General features: G+C 39.9%; 1 protein-coding gene across 7 annotated transcripts in view; it reads left to right on the top strand.

Annotated features, from left to right (window-relative positions):
* Positions 1-19,756, top strand: part of RARB (retinoic acid receptor beta) — a 323,835-nt gene that overhangs the window by 257,752 nt on the left and 46,327 nt on the right. The gene's annotated exons all lie outside the window — the stretch shown is intronic.

The following is a 19,756-nucleotide window of genomic DNA, read 5'->3' as shown; positions in this document are numbered from 1 at the left end:
ATTGGAGGTGTGCACACAGTGTGCACTTCCATGCATGCAAGGAAGAAGGTAGAGTGAAAAAATGGTAAAGAATGATATCATAGGGCAGATGCTCTCATAGATAAATTTGTTAGCATACCCTAGTGCAATGATCTTTCTTAACAGTTAAATGATTTTCATCCTTTAACTTAAAATAGATGTGTAGTGTTTAGTACAGTACTAATGCATGCTGAAAATGTGACAGGTGCTATACCCATATAAATAAAGTTCTTAGAATAAATTAACAAAAGGCATTTTGCTGGTTTATTTTTGTGAAATGATATATTTTTCAGATAGTTAGCCATTTTTACTTTATCCTTCAGAACTTCAACTTCTTCCACGCTAGTGGCCTTTTGTACTTACATAAAATATCATAGTCCTGGGTTTGTGTCATTAGACCAAAAACTAAAGGATTTAAATCTGGCTTGCCCCCTATTCTATAACTATAGAGACTGAATTAGTGGAAGTAAATTTCTTAATCTCACCTCAGTTTTAGAATCTGTTTCTGGTATTGAGGTTTCTCTTGGATGTCCTGTCTGTGTTTTTTTTTTTCTTTTAGATACCACAAAACTATCAAAATTTAACTGTTAAGAGGACCTATGGAAAGAACATGCTGTAGCTGATTTCCTTAAGTAGGAAATCTGATCATACTCGGATGTTAGCATGCAAATGCTGGTAGTGTAACTTTCACTCACGTTACCTCTAAGCACAGACATAATTGCAGTCCGTGGCAGAAAGGTCACGTGTCCCTAAGAATTCATTCTTTTTGAAAAATATGCAAAAATACACTGTAGGACTTTCACTGACCTACTGCAAAGCATTTTCATAAATAATTAAAGCAAGATCTCACTTGTCAAAATACATGAGGAAATCCATCTTGTAAATGTGTTAGCCATTACTCAACAAGAACAAAAATATTATCTTCACTTACTTGCTAATTTGCAAGATGGGGTAATTCAGTATGTAATGATAGCTGATGTTAAAAGAAGAAAAAAAATTAGTTGCACACAAAACCTCTCAGTCTATGAGAAATAACAAGATTCCAAAGCAGTAACTTGTCTGCTTGAGACTGGTAATATTTGGGTTTGTTGATGCTCTGCAACAGGTTGGACTAGGGTTTTATGGAATCTCTTCCATGAATTGAATCAAATTCCTTAGCAAATGCTAGAAAATGGCAAAAACATGATGTAGCTGCTGCATCAACCACCGGTCCCTTTGGTGAATGGTCAGGGGCTACATTTGCTGTTGAAAGTTGTCTGAGCTTTCAGGTCAGCAGAAGTGGTGAGCTGGATGCCAGCAGAGAGCAGAGAGGAGACTGTAACACCAGAGGCCTCCTCAGAAACTTGTGTTGCCAGTTTCCACTCTTTCTCTGAAGAATGTTACCCTTTTTTCCTAAGCCCTTTTTCACTGTTTGGTTTATTTTTCGTTTCCTTCATCTTTATACTTGCCTTCATACTGTCATCAGCTGTTGGTCCGGTACCTCAAGAAAACTACCACCTTGACCTTCTGATTTGTACCCATACAGGCTTCTGCCTGTTCTCAAGTCCACTTTCACCCTCTGTTCTCAATATGAGTTTTTCATGCACCTCTTTTCCTTCCAGCCTTCTTCATACAAAAATTAGCCAGTTGCTTTGCAAGTTTCAATAAGCACTGAGAACTGAGCACTGCTGCTCGAGGAAACCTTCTCTCTTGTGGATCTCTGCCTTGAAGTTGATTAACCTAAGTTTATTAGAGAGCCTGTGTTTCACTGAAGACTTCTGCTTGGTATGGAGCTACAGCTTCATGCCAATTTTCTGGTAAATCAAAGAAGCAATAATAATAAGGAAGAATTTGTGTTACAGCCTTTTGTGTATTTAGGAAACTCAAATTCATTACCCCTTTACCCTGAAGACGGATTTCCATACAATTTCAAAGAGCTCTGTTTTCTTTGAGATTTGTCACTGAAGCTGACCAGCATATTCAGAAGCTGTTGAGATGGGGAGAGGCAATCTTATTCCATAAGAAGCTAGACTAAAATATCAGCCAATCCCATTCTTTCTCATTTCATCTGACTGTGTTGCAATTTTCTCCATTTTCACTTCTATTTTCCCTTCTTCTTTCTTCATTGAATTTGCAATCTCCATTCTGTAATGTTAAATCTTAAATTCACTTGTTTTTTCTCCTGCATTTGCACTTTTCTCTGTTCTGAGGTCCTTTTCTCAAGCCTTTTCCTTTTTTGCTTTCTGATTCATTTATCTTTGAGTTTGAACTCCTGGCAGTCTTGTTTTCCAAGGGAAACACAAATGGAAAACTCTGCTCACATCATATTTATCTAAGTAGGACCCTGATCTTTTGTTTCTCTGTGCTGGCTTTCCATTGGTTTTCTTCTAGTTTTCTCTTTCCTCCTCTTTTGCCTTTCTTCTTTGAGCTCCAGTGAAGCTGCTGCCACAGTGATCATTATTAGTCATCATCTAAAGCAAGGAACAGTTTTCTGTCCTCCAGATTTTGGGTTGATGGCTGCCTTTGATTCATCAGGCTTTCTTTTTCCTGGCTTTCAGGACTCTTTCCTTGCTGATTTTTCAATATGTCCTTAAATATCTCTTTATCCATTTCCTGACACCATTCCCCAATGTTCAGTACTTTGGTTTTCTATTTTAGAAAGCATCGTTTACTGACCTCTTTTTATGGTAGATCAATGGCACTATTCTGCTTATAACAGGTTTATTTTTAATTGAGACCCTTCCAGCCAGGAGCCCTTGGAGAGCTGTGGATGGTGACTATGACCTCGTGACGTTCAATTTGGGAAACACTGCACTGCAAATTTTATCTTCTCTTAGCTGCCACCAGCCCATGGATGATTTCCAAAGTATCCCTATCTCTGACTTTTCCCCTCCCATCTTTACCTGGTGTGTCATCTTGCTCACCTCACTGCTACTTTGGACACAGAGTTCATGAAGACAGAACTTTCCATCCTCTCTTTGTGTCATCACCAACTATAATGTCAGTTCTTTCAGACATCCTGTCATGATGACATAATTTCTGATCTGCAGTAATCTATTTTACCCCATCTGTTGTCATTTTTCCTCCAGAATCTAAGAATCTGGCTTCAGCCACCTTCATCGTCAAACCATTGCTGTGTCTTCTCACATGGGATTGATGCCTTCTCCTCTCCTTCCTTTCTCTTTTCCCACTCGCTGTCATCCTTGGTTCTTATTTTTGCAGGTATCTGGGAACAACCTCCTAACCTCCTTTGCCAAATAGTTTAGCGACCATGCTGTCTTATTCATTACTGGAGTCTTCAGTACTATGCTGTAGTAGGAGGACTGTTCTGTGGCTTGTGTTGATACACTAATCATTTAAGGTTTTTAGAGGATGGCATATTTCATAATAGGCACTCGTGAACCACAGTGAGAATTTCAAAGTGATTTACAAAAAAACCCAAAATGTCCTTCTGCGTTTGTTTCTAGGTGTTACACGAAGCACAGAAGTGTATATGTGCCTCATAGCTGTCATTTGCTTTCTGTATGTATTAAGAGTTTCAAAATCAAACTGATCTTCACAGTGTGCTTGTATTTTGTAAGAAGAATTCCATAGATAGTCCATTTTTTAGTGTGTAAACCAGTATATTGACAATATTCAGCTTATTTACAACTTTTTTGGTTTGTAAACTGCATGGCATTTCAGAGGTGGGTTTTTGAATCTGCACGTGTTGTTTCATGACCTCAGTTACAGACTTCTGAGATCTTTCTCTTTCTTCCCCCAGTCGCTGGGTTTTGCTAGATAGCACGCAAACAAATTCCAGCCAAAATGAGCCATTTGGATTTATCCAGCTGGTGCAAGTGGTTACAGGGCTGACTGTCACCAAACGCTCAGCTCTTTGGTCCTGACTTGAGTCGTTGTTGTAGCCGGGTTTGCAGAAAGGGGGACTGAGAGTAGTGGTCTGGGTTCCCCACACAATGCCATCATTGTGGGTGAGGAGGAGAAGCTGGTGTTCTGGCAGCTTCAGCTGTCTCTGAAAGCCTTGTCTCTTGTTCTGGGCATTTAAAAGACAGCATTCCTCTGCTGACAGTCCTGCCCGGATTACTGGCTTGAATTTGGTAGGCAGCAAAGTTGCCTAGAGCACTTTCATGGGAGAAGACAGTGCAGCATATAAGAGGGTGGGTTTACGGTCCAGCAGTTTTGTCTGAATGATGAAGATGCCTCTCTGCCTGTTATTGATGCTAACAGACAAAAATGTAGATAAATATGCTTCAATACTGAGTGATCCCAAGTTGGCTTTTATCATAAAATAAGGATAGCCTTCCTTCCATCAGAGTTTTCATATAGAATCACATCTAATGTGGGATCATTAAATTAAAAGGGTAGCCACATTTAATACATTTTCAAGGGTCTTCAGCTATCAAAATATGTCTATTTTTTTGACATATTCCTGACTCAAATACATATTTTTATTGTGGCAGACTTGAAGCAATATGAAAAAGTAGGCATTGATATAAACCTTGACACTTCAGTCTGTAATTTTCTAGGACTGACTCCCCCAGTAAGATAAAATACAGGGAAAAAAATTTAGAAAATGAAACAATTTTTGCCTCATTCAAATTTGTTGTTAAGCTTAAGAGGTTAAGCTTAGGAGAAAAGCTGTCATTTTGTTACAGTTTTAACTTAATCACTTACAGATGCAGCGCAAAGCAGTCCCACCACTCAAGTTGAGGCCCCAAATTACTTGCCTAAGTTTGAAGGCAGGGCTTTCAGCAGTCTGTTAAGGGAGAGAGAAGCTCCTCTGGTGGCTGATTCAAAGCATTTAAACCAGATCTGCTCTGGGTCACTCTCTGGAACAGCCTGTCCCCATGAGCCTTTGGGTTAGGTGCCCAAGCACAACTGTTAATGTTCTCTGATATGATGTTTCCTATGATTATGTCCGCCTGGATGTTGAGGAGCTTGGGTTTCCCTGTTGCAGGCCATGAATCCCTGATCAGCACTGGTACAACAACTGGTTTACAAGAAGCTACAGAGAGAGAGAGAGAGAGAGGAACTGGCTTTCATTTTGTTTGTTTGAAATTTGATGGCAAGAGTGTTATTTCCACCCGAAATGATATCATGATTCTATGATATGCTTTGGTCTGCGAGAAATGTTGCTGAGAGACCTAAACTATTTTATGAATTGTTATAAAAAAGTTCCCTTTATGGAACAGTGTCCTTTGGGACAGATGCCTTTTCCTTTTAATAATGTCTCTTACATCATCTGAGAACAGATTTGCATTTTCTTAGGCAGTTCTGGGATTGTGGAGGATCTTAAGCAGCAGTTCTTTGTGATAACACCACTCTGGCACATGTTAGCTTCTAGCTATAATATAATTATGTTTAAGCCTATATTTATGCCCCTTTACGGGGAATTAAGGATCCAGACATAGAATTTTCTCAGCTATTTAGCAATAAAAAAATAAAAGCACACTTCATAAAGCTAGCTAACTAGCATTCCATGTATTTGTTTGGCTTTGTTTTCTCGGCATGTTTTAATCACCTTCAACTGAAACAGAAAGTAAGAAATGCAAACCTGAAAACATGTGCAGGGTATGATTTGTATCAAGGAAAGAAGTAACATTGTTTGCAGTGGGAAAAGCTTATACTGGTTCAAAGAAAAATATAGATCAGCTTGAATGATCAAGCTGTATTCATCTCCATTTAGGCTGTGTTAGTGACAGTGCCAGAAGTAGAGATGCATGCTGTCATCCATGCACAGCTAGGAAAAATTCCTCAAATCACAGAAAATTGCTCCTAGTTTCAGTTCAATCAACAATACTTTTTAGAAGGTGAAAAATGTATTTTGAAATAAATTTCTGCATACTATTAATATAATCTGGTCTTAAACTGTAAGCACTTTGCAGCACAGCAACATTCCAAGATATTCATTTGCAGAAAGCAGTGCCATATGCAGAAAGACAATAAATGAATTGCAACTGCTTTAAATGTAGTACTGAAAACCTGGAAATTTCATGCATTTTGTGCTATCAGAGGAGACCTGATTGTTTTAATGCCATCTTTGGAATTTTAGCTTTTCAAATAACAAACCCAGGAAGGTCAGGTGCCCTGTGAAAAGGTGGTACTATTTCAGTAAGTTCTTAATTATTTTTTGTTTGTTTGTTTGTTTGGGAGATTAAACTTCTAACAGATCCTGAATTTGTTTAAAAAATTTTAAGATGGGGAAGCGTGTATTAGTTGGAAGCACTCTGAGAGCAAGCAAACATACTGAAATAGGTGGGATCAGGAACAAAAGTTTTTTCTTACCAGGTTTATTAAAATCTCTCTCTAGGTTGTGTGAATGCCATGAATAAAGAAATAAGATTACTTGTTCACCATGACAGACAGCAAAAATGTAAATTGTGCTGTGTGCCAAATTTGCTTTGGACCCAAGTCGTGGGTTATAGCTCAGCTGCTCCCCTGCACTGGGCTTCTGGAGCAGAGATGGACAAAGAGCAGCCATGTCTGCATGAGGGTACAGCACCTACATCCACTGATAATTTTCCTCTTACCCTGCCTGTTGCCTTGTCATAGACCAGGGGTTCATCTTAAGCTGTGAGAATAGTGGTTTTTTACTAATTACTGTATTTTTTTCTGGCAACCATGCTGGTGCTATAAAAGCACAGAGATTATCCCAAATTAACTTTCTAACTGTGCTAACCCTGCTGCTCCACTTATTTGTGAGCATAAGGGCTGATGTCCTGTGGAAACAGGAACTGGAAAGTACTTTCTTATTTTCCATGAACAGCCAAATAACGATGTATAATTGTTTGGCTTAAATCTTGCACTCCCTTCTCGTAAAATTCCTGATACCATCAGTGAAGGCTTTCTCAAAAAACAACAGCAATGTCTGACTCGAACTCTGGTGTGTTGATGACCAGCCACATTTTGGGGCACAGCTTTGCTGTGCTGTTTACCTGGAAGGTTTCTGGTAGCAAGTGGTGTTCCTGCTGCAGGCAGGCATCTCCTGTGGACAGTTTGAGTACAACTGTCCTGTTTCAGAGGCCACCAGGAGTTACCTAAGGTAGATGTGGACTTCCCCATTGTATGCCAGCAAGCCACAGTGCCCATGACTGTTCTCAAGAGCATTCCCTAATATAAATGTAGCCTCCATGCCTGCTGATCCTGCACATCTTTTCAGGGTCTTTGGCAACTAATTAGTCCGTAACAATTACAGGGTTTTTGTTGTTGTTATTATAAATGAACTAAAATTGTTGAGTCTTACTCTTTTGGCAGTGTCTATGCCTTTCCCTATCTGGGAATATACACTGTAAAACGAAGAAACTTCAAGTTTATATGTGTTTGTACATGTTGTTGCTGGAGTTGAATCGTGGTTTCTTGCACCACAGTGGATGATAAAGAGTCCTTGTAGATGTATTTGTCACAATTCCATCCAGCTTTCACCTGCTTTCATAGATGTTGTGGCTTATTAGCAAATGACTGAGAGAGCTTGGGCTCACACCAGATCAGTAATGTGCGTGTGGTTTACAACACCTTCAGCAGAATTAAGTAAATTACATCCACGTGTAAAAGTGCTGTCTGTGCAAATCACACCGTGAGGTACTGACCAGAGATGCCAGAAGCAGCTGGGCTGCAATTCAGGCTGGCATATTTGCCTGCTGAGAAGTCCCCTGGTTTGCATGCAGGGAATGTGGAGTGTGTTTATATTTTCCTGTCACTAGGTTCCAACGGGTTCTACTTTTTCAATTTTCTTCACTAGAAAGAGGGAAAACCTTTTATTTTGTTCTCATCTTGTCAATCTATTTCATACCTCTCTGTTAGTGCAGGGACCACATGTGGCCTTTAATTATAGTTGTAGAGTACAGGCTGTTCTGTGCACACTCCATAAATTGTACAAGTGTAGGAAAAAAGCAGCTTTCCACCATATTTAACAGAAGATTTTATAATACAATCTTTAAAAGTACTGTTTGCAGATGCAATCCAGCAAATAAGAAAAGAGGGATTCAGAGCAAACACCTCGGAAATTAAATACTCTGAGATTTTCTGATAACAGTACTAGCCTATTTTATTTTTTTTAGTATGCCATATTTATCCAATTACAAATGTATAAAATTACAATGAACTAGCTTTTTATTTTCTAACTCTGGAACTTAAAAAAAAAAAAAAAAAAAAAAAGTCTGGTTAATGAGAAGTTGCCAGAGAAGGATATACAATTGATTTGTTGAATTTAGATTTGGGATAGCTTGCTGCACCCCATAAGAAAGTGCACTGTTTTTTCTGTTGGAAAAATTATTAGAATAGTTTGCCAAGAGTAGTTCTGGCTGAGTATGATTTTGGTACTGATGAGATAGTTGAAGTCACTGCTGTTCTTGCTTTAGGCATCTTTTCAAATTGTAGTTTGAGTTTTTCTTAGCAAATTCTTAAAGACTTTGTGACTGGAACATCTTAAAGAATCTAAAATTAAGGGGTTTCATAATGGTAGAAAATGGAATTAATCATTATCTAATTTTGTTCACACTTATGAGTTAAGTAGATATTCAGGTGCTCTGTTTGATACAATTTTGGGAATTACTTTGAAAGATACACCTATCTATAATTTCTGGTTATTGTAAACCATCACTCAGTTTGTAAATGGTCAGCTTCCCAATTTGCAGTAATACTTAGGCCTTGGAAAGTAGCCTTCCATTGCCATCTGCACTTACTGACTGACCTGATCATGAAAACAGAGGTTCTTTCTAATCTCGAACTAAGTGTTCCTTTGAGAAAATTTCCTAGAGGGGTATTTGCTTTAGATTCTTCTGGAAATTGAGTGCAATTGAATTTGCACCATGGATCCCAGAGCTGTTCTGAGTTGTGGAGCTGGTCTTCGTCTGTGCTGTAGCAGAAAAGACAACTGGATGTAATTTTCCAAGTTTCAGTATTTCCAATGAAGTCAACTTTAGAGATTCTTTATCCAATTTGTTTATTATACACATTCTTCTTTTTCTTCACCCTGTAAAACAAAACAAATGCCTTACTAAAAAAAGTTTTTCACTTTTGAGTACCCATTCAAAAGAGCAGAAAATGACAAAATTGAGGTTACAACTGTGTGCCTATCTTTCCCTCTTGGTATCTAGATTGTACTGTAGTCTTGAATATGGATACCTTTTCCCCTGAAAATCATGTAAATTACATACATGTTATGTCCTTCCTGTTTCTTTTTCTTTTTATTATTTCAGTGGAACTTCTCATATACAGGGGATACCTCTAGGTGTAACACCTGTACATCTCAGTACTCCAGTTATGAAAACTTGTAGTGTTAAAGAAGTCATGCACCCAATTCTGTAATTGGTACTTTTGGTATGTTGGCATGGAAACTGTTTAAGTGGTGTGGTGCTACAGCTGGTTTGCCAAATATTCAGAGCCCCTACTCATAAATTGCTCTTCCTTTTGACAATAAGCATGAGCCCCCACAGTTTCTACAGCTCAACTCAGGAGACAGCTGAGAAGTAGAAAAGCATTTTTGTATAGAAAGTCCCTTATGATTTCATGTGGCCATGCTTAAAACTTCTCATTTAATATATTTTAGTGGGAAAAGTTACTATGCAATAAGAAATGGATCATAATACTTATATTTTAGAGGGAAAAAGTATATTGTTTCTGGATCCTTGTCTAGAATAATGGATACATAAATTATAAGGTGAGACACAGTTGCAAGTAGTGCGAAAAATGTAGATTTAGTTGGCTGTAAATGTAGTCAGTGATTTTACTTCAGCTATTCAGAATCAGTGCTGGAGGGGAGAGCCAGCACCCCCAGCCACTGCACATGAGCAGGGTCTGCCATTGCCTGGTGTCAGGCAAACTGATCAAATGCTTAGGAAGCAAGTTTGTTCTCGTTTTAGAGTCTCTTTAAAAGCGACAATTTAATGGGACCCATTACTGTCAGCTGTGGCCAGTTCTCCCTCCTTCCTCCCAGGCGCTTAGCAGGGAAAGCAGAGATTTATAGCTGTGGTGTAACCACTCCAGTGGGCTACTGTTCACTCCTCCTGCAAGTGTCCTCGCTGGCTGCCCTCCAGATGAATCTTCCAAACAGGAGAGAAGTCTTCCCTGTCTCTGGAGTGTTTGCCTTGCTTGGAGCCCTGTGCGCCTGTGATAAATATATATGCAAATTATTTGGTTCTTGCTTCGGTGTGCGCTGTGATCCTTATGTGCTTTCTGTTGGTCCAAAAGAGTGGCAGTGCTCCAGATTTAGCTGTATTTAAGCAGAGTATGTAAGAGAGAGAGCTCTGCAACCCATCATTTTTTAAATTAATGAGCACAACCATTTTTTACGAGTTTTTTTGGATCAGGAGATCAAGGCATTTCTCAGATATTGCTGCAAATGGTCTTCCCCCGTCCACGTTTGTCGATGCTAATGCACTATGGTTGTTAATGTACAGAAGCAAAAGTGAAAACTACTTTTTTTTTTTTTAAAGGAAAGAAAAGGGAGTGTTAGGTAAACAGAAGAGATGCAAGCACAGCATCCAGGAACCAAATGGATGAACTAACTAAAAAGACCTTTCATCTTACCCTAAGTCCATGTGATTTTTGTAAACTGAAAGAATGATCGTCTTGTGATTATATGAGCTCTGTGCTTGAATCTGGCCATTGATTGAAGTCTGGCAGAGGAGGGAGAAAACAGGAAAACATCTTGCTAAGATTTTCCTGTGTTAGATTAATCAGCTCCAGTTCATTCACTCTTCTCTGAAAGGTCATGTTTTCTCGCTTTCAAAGTTGCACAGTCTGAGACTCTCCCTTGCTTCCCCTACAGCTTGGCTGAATGATCCACTGGGCAAGGTGGATGCAGCACTGCATTTGTCCGGAAAACTGTGATGCTTTTTCAGCATCTCAGTGTGATTTGTGTTGGGGTTTGCAACCAGATGCATCTCTCTGATTAGTGTTACCCTAAAAGTCTTTATTGCTTGGAGGAGCTAGTCAGTTGATTCCTCTGGCTCTATTTCTGCAGCTGCTAATCCCTTGCACTGGCACAGTGTGCATTTCATCCACTTTCTCAGCGTGCTTTCCCATGTTGTCCCGCCCATTTTGACCGTGGGTGCTCTGACTGTGTGCGGAAACTGGGCAGGGGGATATGGTCACCATCTCACTCTTAAAAATGGTGGTTTTTCCAAGCTGGTCCAGCTCCAGCTCATCCCTCTGCTGTTGCCTTTGATAATGAGTTTCAGCTGCAGTGTGGAAAGGTAATTTTCCTTGACTACTGCCAGTACTAAAGAGCCAGACTTGCATATTTCTGGGTGTTTACTTGAACTCTGTTTTCTAGTCTCCAGGCATCCAAATTTCACTAAATTCTAGGCTTTAAAGGATTTTAGTGGATAGTTCTATATTAGCAGAGTTTCTTTGTTGCCGAACACAGGGGAATGAGAGTGCGGCATAAAGCAGTAAGTACAAGATATTACTTGCCATATTTCAAGAGATCTGGTACAACATATTTGTTTAGATGTCAACTGTCAAAACTAAGAGCAAAAAAAAATTATGGGGAGATAGTGAACGTGTGTTGATGAGTCATTCAGATAGATGCCTGAAAACTGTACCAGGAAGCATACTGCTCAAGACATCTGGTTTATTTTGGCATGTTTATGTCCATGTTATTTCTTCTGAGTATTTTTAAGTTGCTTTCTGCATTGTTTTCATACATCACTTCATCCCTCCTCAGAAACTTCTTTGCTGTGGATTGGGCATGTTTTAAAACTCCTCCCAGGTCAGACAAAGAGAATAGAAACATGCTGAGTGTTGAAGGTAAGCCGGGGCCATGCTGTGGCATGGCCAAAGCCAGCTCTTTGCCAGCACCCACAGGCACCCACCCAGCCAGCCAGGCTCAGGCTGGGCTGCTGCATTGGCTCCATGTCAGCTGGGGCGAGAGCAGGGAACAGCTGGCTGCGCACTCAAACTGCAGATCTCTCTGCTAGCGTGAGGGGAATTGTGCCTCAGCCAGCTTGCAGGCATATATAAATATTTGTGGCATAGTTTGCATTATTATTTCAGCTGAGCTCTAAACATTCGGTTGCTGATAGCGGGAAAGAAACTAGTGCCGCTATAAATTTCAGATGGTGCAGAAATGCAGGGATTTTTGTATGGGCTGACAATTAAATAAAGTCCCTGTGCCTCTTTTGATAAATAACTCTGCTGCCAAATATGTGCGGGAACACACTGCAAGCCTTTGTGGGGAAGGCTGGGAGGGGAAAAGGAGGAGGACACAAAGCTTGCCTGTGCAGGGAATTTCCTTGGAGCACACACACACACCTTCTTTCTCCCATGTAGGTTTGTGTTTGAGCTTGCCCTTTCCTCTTCACATGTTTCCATCTCTGCCAAGCAACTAAATGGAGAGGTTAATTTGAAAGACTGCTACAAGTAATTGCAGCATGGTAATTCCATAGCTAACATGAGTCTTTTCCTTGTCCTGCCTGCTGCAGGAATCTGCATGTCACTGCAGGGGCATAGCTTGGTGGAGATTTTTTGTTTGTTTTTACTAGGAGGTCCACTACTTTGTCAGAGTAGCTGTTGTTTAGTCTCTTTCCATTGTAGCTCTGTGCAAAAAACCCCGATGTGCGTCCCAGTAAAATTGTGACGCTGTCCATGGGAGATGGTCCCCCTACTCCAGCTGTCTGAAAACCCAGTGGATAGAAACAAAGACACGAATTATGAGCATAAACCAAAATCAGTCATACAATTGAGGGATAACAATTTGGAAAGTCTTCTGTGATACTGTGCTTCCATGCAGGAGGGAAGCTACATAAATGGTTTGGAAAAGTGTCATTCTTTACGAAGAAATACTGCGCTTAATTAATTCTTGCTCCTGGGAGGTCAACCTGGGGCACTCATTATTGTCTTAATTGGTGGTATAAATCCTGAGGCACTGGAGGGGAAGAGAGGAAAAAACCGATGAGCAGTTAGCAACATACAGCCTTTTGGATAACTGCTAGCCAGTTGCACAACCATCCTAGTGACATTTTATTGTTTTATTGGGTTATAGGTCTGATCCTTCACAAATTAGGTTAAAGGAAATTGATTTGCATAAACAAAAATATAAAACAACAGCAAAATGCAATAATTCACTCCTGAGTTCTCCATTAAACTGTGTGAAATAACTCAGAAAAGCGCTTCTTTGATCTCCTGTTATTTGTATTAAATTATATTCATTACTCTTCCCATCTGGAGTTTCATAGCAGGCCAAAAATCATCCTACAGACATGACTGAAAGGAAGTTAACTGTAACTTTTTAATTATATACATTCCATCTCCTTTTTTTTTTCTTAATTTGAAAAAAGCAGATGGAAGCACATACCAGTGCCTTCCTCTCCATTTAAATCACTGAAGTGGAGAAGCAGAAAATCTCAGCCGTTCTTTCCCTTCACATATTGTTTCAAGGTGATGACTGTTCTGTCTGGAGACTTTGACATGTTTGCTAAAAAGGTCAGGAGTTCAGTGAAAATCGAAATTGTGGAAAAATACGTGCGTAGTCCTAGGAATGCCGTGGTACCCTCGCTGGAAGATTCTGGTTGTTGCAAATTTGCAGCTGATGGAACACATCTCCCCTGTTTTGTTGGTAGCTCCTTTCTGCCAGCTGGCCAGCAGAAGTGTTTAAAACTCCCCAGGAAAAAAAAAAAACCAACAAAAACTAGTCAGTGTTTTGATGGTTTATCGAATGTTTTTTACATTAAACCAAGATTTGTGGAATCAGAAGATGTTTTGGCAAGGGGCACAATAAAAAAAAATGGTGGTTTTTTCCAGTCTCACCAGGGGCTAATGGCTAATAGGCATTACAAGCCCCATGAACAATTTTCTTCAAGCTTTGTCATCAGAATTTTTTTTTCCCTGTGAAGCCCATAAGACCTTTTCACCTTAGAAACTATTAGGATTCATCAAACATGGCCTGCTCTGTCTTTGCTGGTGAATTTTTTGTAGTTGCAGATGAGTATCCCCACTGTGGCAGCTTAGACAGGATTGACATATTCCTCATCTGCTCATCCATGTCTTTTGGGCTCTTTCCTCTTTTTAAGAAATGAGAAAACCCTGAGCTATTTCAAACTTTTCCATTTGTATAACAACAATGAAAAGACAATATACCTTTTTTCCCCATAGTGGGTTGCTCTTAAATCCACAGGTCTGTATCTCCATATGCAAGATGTGGGATGACAGCTGCTTATTTTTATTGTGTTTTGAGTTCTGTCGATTAGAAAGAATGAAAATCACTGCCACGCTGGTTTCAAGAGCAAATTTAGGTTTCTTTGGCCATAGAATCTTCGGTCTGCTCTTCATCTGCAGAATGAATGCCTAGACAAGCAGAAATGTGGATGGCAAGCTGGAAATACCAGCAAAGACAGAGCCAGAGCCTTTCCCAGGGCAGGCTGGTGCTGAGCTCCTCCACCACTGGGTGGATGGCATTTCTAGGTGCTCTCTAACAGCTCTTAAAAATTTTTTTTTGCAAAGATCTTCCTGTCCTGCCCTGACATACATCATCAGCACAATTTCCCTGCAGCGAGCCTTCCTTTACTTATTGTTGTAGCTGCTTCCATTTTGTGCCAACGGTGGTTTCCAGCCACAATATTAGACAATTAATTTGTTTATTCTGCAAGCTGTGACTTCCAAAGTGTGATAGACAGTGCAGACATCCTGGAAAAGTGCTGTGCAACTGGGAATAGGCTCATTTGAGCTTCCTTTTAGATAGCTGCTTTGGTAGCTTTCATCACTCATGGGGTGTCCTGTTCTGGCTGCATCCATTTTGCAGTGTGTTTTGTTTGTGTGGTATCACCAAACATGCATATGCTGGGTTGTAGGTCTTTTGTAAGCTTTTCTATGCAACTCCAGTTGCAGGTTTGCATGTTACCAAGGCCTCCCAGAGTAAATATTCCTGGCTAACAAGTAAAAATTGTGTCCTTGCCCTAGCTTGACTGTTGAGCCTACCAGGATTTAGTGAGGCAGGGTTGTTTTTTATTTCCCTGACTGCTGCCACTAGTTATTAAAAATACTGCAAAGTACATTTACTTCATGCAGGTACCTTGGGCAATTCCCTGGTCATAGAACAAAGTAGTTTTGTGCAGATACCATGACTGAGAGATACCTTGAATGTCTGTTGATGCTTCAGAGAGAGCAGGAATGGCAGCTTTACCTTCTCTAAATACAGTTTACAGGGTTAGCAAGGATAGGGGGAACTTAAGTGATTAAAATAGAGAGATTGAAAAGAGGCCATGCATCACAAACATTTCTTTTATAAAAAGTGCTCATACTTGTCCAACCCCTATTTCAGAATAAAGGAAAGGGGAGAGATTTCAGGTGTGAGGTAGGCTGGATTTTCTTTTCAGCTGTTACTGGGATTTATCTTTCCTCTTGGAGCTCAGTCAGAGTTTATAAATGACTGATAAACTGTACCATGGAAAAGTCCTCCCTACTCCTTTGTTTCCTTTACGATAAAGTATGAAGCAATATGCTTCACTCAGAAGCTTATTTTGCAAATTTACCAAAGAATGGCCTCTAAATCTGCAGGAGTCATAGCTGGCTGCCTGTATTTGGGAGTAATCAAAGCTGAACCAGATGAACCGAGCACGCTGTTCAAACAGATTGAGCTTGCAATAGCCCTTCTCTGCTGATTACCCTGTCCCTGGCTTGCAGTGCAGGTTTTCAGCTTGTAAGCCCACTATGCCTGCAAATAAGACTTGGCATGCCCTGTGCTGGCAAAATATTTTTAGGACATTGTTGTGATCAAATTATCCATCTCTTCACGCATGTGCGTAACTTGAGCTCTGAATCATCTGCCTTGCCAAAATCAACTGGACAGTGAAGGAGAGGGAGCTGTATAGGTTCCCTATCAAATATGTAAGGGTAGCAGTTCATGCTACAAATCCATAAGACTTCATAAGTTTAAACACTTAACCTTTTCTTGAAGGCTCCTCCTTAATGAGGTCCTTTGTATTCAGATAGCCAGTGGTACAACAACATGCAAAATATTACTGAAATAGTTAATATTCTCTGTGGGCACTCCCTTCTGTACTAAGCTGTCAAAGTTTAACTGATTCACAGGCAACTGCTGCAAAAGTAAGTGGTGAATGGGATGAGGTGGTTTCTTCAGCATTGTGTTGAGGTTGGATTGACTGAATAGATTATTTACTTCTATGCAATAGACCTAGGAAGCCAGGTTTGTTTGCTGCTTGATACATATGGTTTCACATATCACTCTCTGCTTTCAGTGCAGCAGATAAGATATCAACACAATTAAAAGTGAAAAATAATCTGTCTGCTCTGCCACTGGTGGATGTTCAGGGAACACACGCTGATACAATAGATTTCTGAATAATTTATACTCAGCATTTTTTCCTTGCACTCGGTAAATGAGGATGCCTAATGTGGCATGGTCAGAGTGATACTCTATCTGTCATCCATTAAGATAACAAGATTGGTGGGCCTGGGAGGAGCGTGGCATGATACACAGAAAAGATGAGATTAAAAATTGCAACGTTTGTCCAAAATGTTCTGTGTAAAGGATGCTGATAAAAGCAGCTCAGAAAAACAGAATTAATTCAAAACTCTAATTTCCACAAAGCTTTGTCTTCTCTAAAATAAAAACATAAGATCCATGTTCCTTTCAAAAGTTATGGATAAAAGGAATATCGAGTAAATCACTGTTCCTGATAGGCCTTCAGTAGTTTCCTCTACTTTAAATTCAAATACTTTGTAGGTGCTATCAAAAGCAATTAGGTATGACAGTAATGCTTTGTGTCTCACAGAATGGGGTTTTTTTATATTCATAAGGCTTTTTAAATTACAAAGAAAGAATTATTTGTGATTGTTTTTGGCACTGGAGTGTCTCATCTCCCATCACAGGGTGCTAATTTGGACAGGATGCTAAAATATTTGCATAAAAAATGGCTCATGTAAATGTTCAGCCAAAGAGATTCATTTCAAGGTGATTGTATTATAGTAGGTAGTATATTGTTTTCCAAGAGCCAATAGGCACTAGAAGTTGATTAATTTATAAGCAGTGGTGGTTTTCAGTCTCTGAAGTTTCTGATAACTTCTTAACATCACGTGACATTTGGATTTTCTTGGGGTTGTGAGATCAAATGGGAGTCATTTGACAGAAATCACTTGGAGGAAAACTTAGGCTTGCTTCTAACTTCAGCATTTTTAGTGAAAAGGCCACTGTTGTTATACCTGTGCTATTTGGAACCCAGCCTTGAAAGGTTTAAATGTGCTTTTCTGTTTAACTGGGCGGCGAGCACCTGCTCTGCCATCTCCACGTTCTGCAGTTTTCTTTTGCTGCAGCGCTGCAGTCAGGATCCAAAGCCCTGCAAAGGTAAAGACAGGACACACTGTTTTTTCAGCCCAGATTCAGGAAGTATCTCTGAGCATAGCCCTGCTTGCAGAGCCATCCATACCTTGTGGCTGCACAGCACCAGGCTCCTGGAGGCAGGGGGGGAAACTGAGTCCCCAGTGCCCAGCAAATGATGCTCCTCACCCGCCAGTGCATGAACTCCTGTGCCTCCCCCTAGAACAGCTTGGTTTGGGGTTTGTGTGCAAAGACAGTTATAATCTTTGTGCCTGTCCAGAGGAAAATTTAAAATTTGAATCTTTTGATGATGTATTGCTGAGCTTTTAAAAAGAGTTTGTCGCAAATCTTACAAGGAAAGGTATCCCTTGAAGAATACTTCTGAGTGGGCACTAATACACTGTTAAGAACCATGTCCTTAGCTTTGACCAAGACCACATTACACCTTTTTTCACCTGAATATTTTGTGTAAACAAGTTTGTTTTTATTTATGTTCCATGAGTAAATCCAGGAAGAAAATAAAATACAGATGTTAAAAAGTAATTTGTCAAACAGCAGTCAAAGCTTCAACAAATAGTATCCTCCTCTATATCCTTCACTCTGTGGAGGACATTGCCTGGGGAGGTTAGGCTCATGAGGAAACTGTCTTCATTTCAACCTGGAGATCTGGTTTTTCCAAATTTGTTCTTCTTAAGCCTTTTTTATTAGTAATGAGTTCATGAATGCTTTATACTTGCTGTCTGCAGATGGATCACATTTTTCAGTTGCGCTGTGTGATCAGCTTTGTCTGGTAAGGACTGAGTCAGTCTACTCTGCTTTTCTTCCTGATGGACTGTAATTAAACCCTGGCTTATAAGGATGCACACCCAGCTGCAATATATCAAAACAACTGATCAGTAGGTGCCATTAGCTACTGGTTGTATTTTGGTGAAGTACAGATGTATTTGGAGAAGACTGTTCTTTTCCCAGTATTGGGTGACTTGTTCATTTGGGCCATTTTGTTTCTTGCCCTATTGGGCTGGTAGTAGGAGAATAATGCCATTGGCTGTGGGTATTAAATCATCTGCAGCAGCACTGGATTAGGCTGGCATGGCTGCTTGTCCTGCATCTTTCCAGCTAGAAAGTGATGACCAAATAAGCTATAGAGAGACCCTTGAAACAGCACAGCTCACCTTTTCTGCCTGTTGAGTTGAACCAAAAGAGATGCCATAGATGCCTCACTGTTGTTAGCCACATCAGCAATTAGCCCAGAGCCAGGCATCACAGGGGAATATCAAAGCAAGAAAGGAGTGAATATTGCCATAACTTTTCTTTTTGGCAAGTAAACAAACGTACATATACTTGCCATTGCAATAACTCAAGCAGTGTTAATGATCAGAAGCATAGACTAGAAAATAGCAGGGTTTACTGATAACTTGAAAGGTTTAAATTATCCAAACAAATAGCTTTAAATTATTCTTCTGTGTCCAGCAGCTTAAGGAAAAGATGTGGAGAGTTTTTATTTACCTTTTTGATGGTAGTATTAAATATCTCCTATATCAGAGGAGCTAACCTCAGGATGAGGCTTGCCTGTGCAAGAGCTGCAGAAAACTTTAGCCAGCGGTTACGTGATTAAGGAGGCATTTTTCAGTTCTGAGCGAATCTGAGGTATTTTCATAACGTTAGTGTCCATAGGATGTTGGTTGTGCAAGGAATTTATGACCAGCCCTTACTGCCTGCCCTACCACTCCCTGATCATATAGCCAGAGAATCTCTCAGCCAGGTCTGAACGATGGGAGTTTTGTCTTTTGAACTGCTCACGTGTCTGGGTGAGCACTTCGAGGAGAGCCAATTTTATGGCTTGCCATGATTGCATCTTTAGACAAATGCATTGTGGGCACAGGGCTATCGTCTGCGGCATCAAGTTTACAGCTTCCCTGTAGGGTGTAAACATGTGGCTGGCTGAAGAGTTTTAACCTCTCAAGCCCTCCAACAAATATTAAATTGCTAACTATTGTTCCATAATGCTGTGATGTTGACTGAAATTTGACCCTGGTGCTTGCTGAAACGATTTTCAAAATCTGAGTGAGAAGGTTAAATAGTGCTGTCAAATTTCCAAATGTCTGTTGCAGAAATACTTTCTCTGAATATCTGTGGGTTGAGCTCTAAAATGCTTAAAGTAATCCTCTTTTTTTTCTTCATTATTACAAGATATTATCTAAAGCTTAGGGTTTAGTGCAGATAAAGAAATGAACTTGTGTTTTGCCTTTTTTCTGTGCCACCTAACCTTACCATTTATGGCTATTTTTCTCTTTTTTACTAGTCGAAGGAGCAGTTCAGTCAAATGGTGTTCCTTAGGTACAAACCAGACGTCTAGGTTTTTTAAATTTCTGTTCAAGATCATTGTAATTACTTGATTATTTTCACAGCTGTATCTGAGTAAGAAAAAGAGTGCTGTAATTGGCAACTTTTACAAGTTCACAACTCAATAACCTGATATTGGAA

Source organism: Prinia subflava, chromosome 1 (assembly GCF_021018805.1).
Source record: "Prinia subflava isolate CZ2003 ecotype Zambia chromosome 1, Cam_Psub_1.2, whole genome shotgun sequence".
In the NCBI taxonomy this organism is placed as follows: Eukaryota; Metazoa; Chordata; class Aves; order Passeriformes; family Cisticolidae; genus Prinia; species Prinia subflava.
The sequence above is the reverse complement of the archived record's forward strand: the minus strand, read 5'-3'. Positions and strand labels throughout refer to the sequence as shown.